We start from the raw sequence: 6,978 nt of genomic DNA on the forward strand, positions 1-6,978 counted from the left end.
CACAAAGGATGCGGTCTATTGCAAGCCCTTCTCTGATAGGTGAGAGGCCCCCCAACAAACCTTACCCTTCGCCTCCAGACTAAAAGGTACCTGCGAGGTTCCAGGTTCGATGTCCCTTTTTGCCGTAGCTATTAAGGGACCACAAATACTCCGGGCATTCCCCTTGGCATTAGCCAAGGTATCTGCCCGCAGAGCCGAGAACGGTCGGTACCCTGCCCATGCAGGAGTACCCAGGGTTTTTGCAGGAAGGTGCGGAACCTAATGGTCACACATACCTCCCGCTAGGAGGGATACCCAGAAGGGCTATCGCATCCTAACAACCCTGTGGACACACAATACGCAAATTGTGACAGTGACAAAAAGGAAATAAATAAGTGAATGTGTGCAGAAATACTGCCCGGATCTGTAAACATTTCTCTGATCCTAGCCAGAAGGCCGGGAATCAAGAGGCGAGTGCCACAAGGTGAAGAGTTCATGTTGCCAGTGCTTCCACTCAGTGAGCCAATCCTTCCAGTGAGTTTCAGCACCTCGGGGTCACCACTCCCCAAAGCACTAAAGCACCTCGGCTCTAGACCCCCTCAGCCTCATGGCGAGACCCGGAGAGAAACAGGTCACATCGAGGCAGCCATCAAACTGATTCCTCAGAACCAGCCCGGAACACCCTGGAAAACCTGCCCCCTACCATGCAGCACCCATCCCCACACCGGTGCTGTGTGGACCATTGACATGAAACTGATAAGAACAGATACTATATTTGATCTTAGCCAAAAGGCCGAGAAGCGACTCTTTCCAGTAGTAGAACTATCTTGCCCAGTGAGCAACTCTTCTTTTGTCTCCCTACATGCCATTAAGCATAGTAGGTTTTTGAGGGCATCTTTTAGGTCAGAGCTGTCAACCTGACATCAAGGGGCAAGGCCTGGGTAAGCCATTATCCTCAACAACCACTTAAGATAAAGCTTTTATTGTAGAGATTCCTCTTATCGGTCTCATTCTGGTGATACATATCATTAAATACAGCACCATTTACAGTAAAGATGCAGAGAACATCAGTTTGTCAACTTCAAATGGGCCGTATAATTTATTGTCTGTGTTCAGATGCATTAAGGAAATGAATAACAATGTGTCAATTATATTGTGGAGGATCATTTATTTTGGTGGGGATAGTTAACTGCTGTTTGGGAACCACATTCATTCTAGCTGTCACTTGGGAGACAAATCAAACAAAAACTAAGACAACTAAGTTTTTAGATTAAAAGGGGTTGTCCTAACTTAAATGGGCACTGTCAGATACAAAAACTTTTGATATGTTGTAAAGCATGCAAAACCAATAGGTTTTGCAATTGCTTTCATTAGAAAATTTTCAGTACAGTGACCCCCCGACCTACGATGGCCCTGACATACGATAATTTCAACATACCATGGCCTCTCAGAGGCCATCGCATGTTGAAGGCAGCATCAACATACGATGCTTTTGTATGTTGGGGCCATTGCATAAACGGCTATTCGGCAGCGCAGACTGCTTCAGCTGCCACCGGATAGCCGTTTACGGTGCCCCGTGTGGTCCGGTGACGATCACTTACATGTCCCCGGCGCTCCGGACCGTCCTCTTCGGGATCCCCTGCATCGCCGTCGCTCTCCATCGTCATCACCGCGCACGCTGTCCTGTCATCCAATAGGAGCGGCATGCGTAGCGACGTTATGACGGCTATAAGGAATGACGATCCCGGAGCAGCGGAGACAGTCTGGAGCGGCGGGGACAGGTGAGTATACCTTCCTATATTTAACACTGCACGGATCCCTCAACATACGATGGTTTCAACAAATGATGCTTCATTTGGAACGAATTACCATCGTAAGTTGAGGGACCAATGTACTTCATACTGAAAAAGCCAGTCAAACAACTGCCCCCCCTGCCTGCTTGAGCACATACCAGTCCTGCTCTGTCCATACATCATGGACCCACTTCCTTGATTGACAGCTGTGAGTGCAGGGCTCATAGCTGGAGGAAAAATCCTCCCACTGTCAGCTTGTGTCCCGCTACTGTCAGTGAGGACAAGCTGGGAGTTGTAGTTTTGCTAATGCTAGGGGAGATGTGAGTAGACAGCATACTGAGGGAGGGGGCGGAGACCTGCACAGTGAGGCCACGCCCCCTCCCTTTAAGGGGAATTCAGACTAGTGAGCTAAATTAAAAGTGTAATAAAAAAAATTAGGTGCTAGACACATAAAAATTAGATGTACATGGTCAGGATTAGGTACTGAGTGATATATAAAAAAAATTGCTGGATCTGACGGGTACACTTTAACTATCTATGGGACAGGGTTTGACTATCTGATCATGGGGGGTTCTGGCTGCTGGAACCCCCTGTCAGAATAGAAACATAGAATGTGTCGGCAGATGCAACCATTTGGCCCGTCTAGTCTGCCCAATATCCTGAATACCATGAATAGTCCCTGTCCCTATCTTAAATGAAGGATAGCCATATGCCTATTCCATGCCTGCATGAACTCATTCACTGTATTTGCAGCTACCATTTCTGCAAGGCGACTATTCCCTGCATCCACTACTCTCTCAGTAAAGTAGAGTGCCAGGTCAGGCTTGTGCACCACCAATTTATTCATTCTCTATGAGAGCTGCTGGGCATAGCTGAGTACAGTATTTGGCTATGTTTAGGACTCAAATGGAGAATTCATTGATTGTAAATCAGGTCAGCCCAGCTTTAGGTTAAGGGATTTTCTGCAACCTACTCTGGATCTTGTCAAATTACTTACAGATTCCTCTCACTCTTGGGACCAGATCCTGACAGGTTGTATCCTCTGTGTTCTCTCTCACTGCTCTCTGCTGAACAGTAAGAATTCAAGAAGGCCACAAGCACATGTCCAGGGTCCTCCTTACCCAGCTCAAGTCACTGCTCAATTCCTTTACTTGTGCAGTCTGCCATCTACTGAACACTTCATGTAATTGCATAGTAATAACACAACAGTAATCCCAGGGGGTTACACATATCATCCCCAGTCAGATTTCATGGCTCTTTAGGATCAAGCATTGATTTAAAGCAATTCTACCTCCAAGAGGTGGCAGTGAGGAGCAAGTGTTTTTTAACTTCTGTGCATAGTCTAGATGTGGATCTCCAATTTTCATATAGTCTTTTTAGATGTATGTATGTCATAGAAGTTTCTTGTTTAGAGAACTTGGTGCGGCTATGTTTTTACATGGTTGCTTATTCTTTTTTTTTTTTACAAATGAAAGCTAAACAGCAGGCGTTTCAGCCGGCAGACATGAAATTACTAGCATAGGACAACCCCTTTGATTAAATTAACCAGTAATGTTCATAACTACAGATTAACCCCCAAGGGCACATTGTAATATAATTACTGGGAAAATAGGGCTTGGGCTATCAAAAATGTGCATTTTTATCATATTTTATATGGAAATGGGAGATCCACTTTTGAGTATACAGCGAAAGTATTACCTTATATTTCTAGTCCAAAAGCTTTAAAAAATGGTTTTATGATAGCGGTTATGGTATTATACTACAAATAATGGCTATTCCCTAAAAAAGCAGACAGGTTAAGAGACCTCATAGTTAAGCTTTAGCAATTTGTAAGTTATGATCATTTTTTAGCAATGTGACCTTTCAGAGAAAAGCAACTGGATTTGTTCCAAGTTTGAGACAATTTTCCCTCCCGAAGCTCAATCCATGGCTCGCCCAATAATTAAGAATGATGATTCTCATCACAGTGCCTTAAGTCTGGAGCCGATCCGAACGTCTAGTACGGAGAAAGTGATACAGTCCACAATAGGAAAATTATTAATGTGTGGGGGAATCAGGCGATGAAAAGGAACCTACCCAGAGAAATCCATAATTCATTAAATGTGGGAATAACTTAATTCGTACAAGTAATTAAGAGGCAACGATGGCGGTTTGCGATGATTCATGGCGCTGTTCATAATTTCTGTAAATGCTGCATATCGGTGTGTATAGGATGGAACGGCTGGTGAGCCTACGTTAACTCAACCTGTGGCTCTTCAGCTGTCACAAAAGTACAACAACCATCATGCCCTGACAGTCAAATTTTAACCCTTTCACTGCCAAGGGTTTTGGACATTTCTAGACACATCTTGTAGCCAGGATATATAGATATACACAGTATATTATATACACAACAACCACCCCCCCATTCCTAGACACTTTGAACATTATTAATCCCTTCAAAAAGAACACCATATAGGCAGCCTGTACAAGTAGATCGCCGATAGTACTGATCAGTGTTATGTCATATTTTTTTTTACTCTAATGTGCTGTAATACAAGCAAAACAATTCATTTTTCAAAGTAGTTTGTGTGCTATTGTTAATCAAATGCATAATGCACAATGCACTGACTAACCATTAACATGAAGGACAAATGTCACACAAGAACAATCTCTGAACCATCAGGGCATGTTCACACAGTATAGATATACTGGTGATTTCCCCCTGCAATTCTATAGCATATGACAATAGCAGCAAAGTAAAAACCTTATCCATACACTACATAAAAAACCTTTAATAAAGCAATGGTCTTTTCCCACTCTGGTAATATCAGGCTACTGTTGCTTGGTTGGTTTCTGGCGGATTTGGAAAAAATAAGTGAAGTTACGTCACTCTCTGAGTAGTGAAGTGTTCCCAAGTAGGAGTCCCAATCCTTAATGCAGTATAATAAAGACTTGGTACACTATTTTCAGTAAACACATCAGTGTGAAATTTATTAAGCAATCCACACAAGGTAACGTTTCAGTCCAATGAGGACCTTCCTCAGACTGCATTGCTGCGGCAGCTGTGTGTGGAAGAAGTAGAACAGTGTATAGCCATGCAGAGGGCATGTGGATAGGCAACCTATTGCATTAAATATACAGTAAAGTTACTTCAAGTTTACTTCAGAAAATCTGCTGTAGACGTTATTTCTCCCTGCAGTTTGTGGGATGCTTGGCGGAAGGACCATTAACCATAAGGAAACCTCACCCTGGCATCACGACAATTAAGGGTTAACACCAGTATACCCTACACTATCACCAGCACCACCCTGTCACATCATGTACTTAAAACAAAGCAGACTAAATCTATGTGATAACAGGAATCAAACTCTGGTTAAAACTCAGATATTAACAGACAGACTAAAACAGTCATAGTCAGAGTAAGAACTAGAACTAATCACCAGCCTAGAGTTGCAGCAGAGCTTGGTTTTTAAAACTTCCAACCAAAGGAAGAATAGCACAGAAAACTGTTCAGGCACAAACCTAGTGTCTGAACAGACACCAAACAGAAAAATACAAAAACACAAAAATGGATATTACACAATACATATATAGCGTCCAAAAATAAATTACTATTTTGAACGCGAGGAAGAGCAACAGCAATTTGTAGACTTTTGAAAATTCGCTGTTTATGACGACTTTTGGGTATTACAACAACTTTTAAATGTCTCTTTTAAAATTAAGCCAGAACAGCAAGGATATAATTTACAAAATGAGTACAAAAAACAGAGATGCAATGCATTATCCATTCTTATTTACACTCTCTGGTTACAGACTTCTTAAGAAGTTTCTCGGAGAAGCAATTTATCTGCTTAGCACTTCACCAGACAAGTTATTATCTGTTTGTGAGGATCATATTATAAAGTGCTGCTATTCTGACATGGCAACAGATTTGTGTAATAACTCTATTATCTAACTTATTGTTTTTTCTAATTCTAATCCTTGCCCTCTCAGGTTGTATAGTGTCTCTGTGCGGAGATGTTTGTTTTGCATCATAATTTTGTTAATGAGAATAATCTTTACGCATATATTGGCAACATGTTCTGCAGCATTTGGAAAATCGGTGGGAACATGGAACATGAATAGACTCAATCAGATGATGCAAGATAAACTAATTGACAAGCACTTACAAGCTATGATGTAATAGAGGGGATATAAAAGGCAAAAACAATTGAATTGTACAATCTAAAGGATATGCAGAGAAAATAACAAGAGAGAGAATGCGAACTAATGACATTATCTTTGTACATGTAAGAATTGGGTAACCAAGGAAATAGTTGTGCTTACTGATGAGGTTGTGCAGCAGGCACAACACTGTTAGAGGTATCTCTCTCTCTCTCGCTCTATATATATATCTATACAGTGACCCCCCGACCTACGAGGCCCTGACATATGATAATTTCAGCATACGATGACCTCTCAGAGACCATAGCATGTTGAAGGCAGCATCACCATACGATGCTTTTCTATGTCGGGGCCATCGCATAAACGGTTATCCGGCAGCGCAGACTGCTTCAGCTTCCACCGGATAGCAGTTTACGGTGCCCCGTGTGCTCCGGTGATGGTCTCCTACCTGTCCTCGGGGCTCCGGCGCGTCCTCTTCAGGATCCCCTTCATCATCGGCGCTCTCCATCGTCGTCATCACGTTGCGCGCATGCCATCCCGTCATCCAATAGGAGCGGCGTGCGTAACGACGTGATGGCGGCGACAGAGAGAGAAGATGCCAGAGAAGCAGAGGCCTTGCCGGAGCGTTGGGGACACCCCGGGGACGCGGAGACAGCGAAGGAAGGCGACATCCAGGGCAGCGGTGACGAGCGGTGACGGTCCGGAGCGGCAGGGACAGGTGAGTACAACTTCCTCTACCAGTGGTCTTCAACCTGCGTACCTCCAGATGTTGCAAAACTACAACTCCCAGCATGCTGGGTATTGTAGTTTTGCAACATCTGGAGGTCCGCAGGTTGTAGACCACTGTCCTATACTTTACATTGCACGGATCCCTCAACATACGATGGTTTCAACAAACGATGGTCCGTTTGGAACGGATTACCATCGTATGTTGAGGGACAACTGTATATATATATACACATATCCTTGCTTAGCAGCTGTAAGCAGACAACATTCAGCACCAGAATCCTGCAAAGGATGGTGAAAACAATAATCAAGGTCTTGTAAACAGTGGGGACCT

The 6,978-nt window shown here is 43.4% G+C and overlaps 1 pseudogene; it reads right to left on the reverse strand.

The window, feature by feature from the left end:
• Nucleotides 1–666: 666 nt before the first annotated feature.
• LOC130292142 (U2 spliceosomal RNA) lies at nt 667–784 on the reverse strand (annotated as a pseudogene).
• Nucleotides 785–6,978: the final 6,194 nt, after the last annotated feature.

The sequence above is a fragment of the Hyla sarda genome, chromosome 9 (genome assembly GCF_029499605.1).
Source record: "Hyla sarda isolate aHylSar1 chromosome 9, aHylSar1.hap1, whole genome shotgun sequence".
Classification (NCBI taxonomy): Eukaryota; Metazoa; Chordata; class Amphibia; order Anura; family Hylidae; genus Hyla; species Hyla sarda.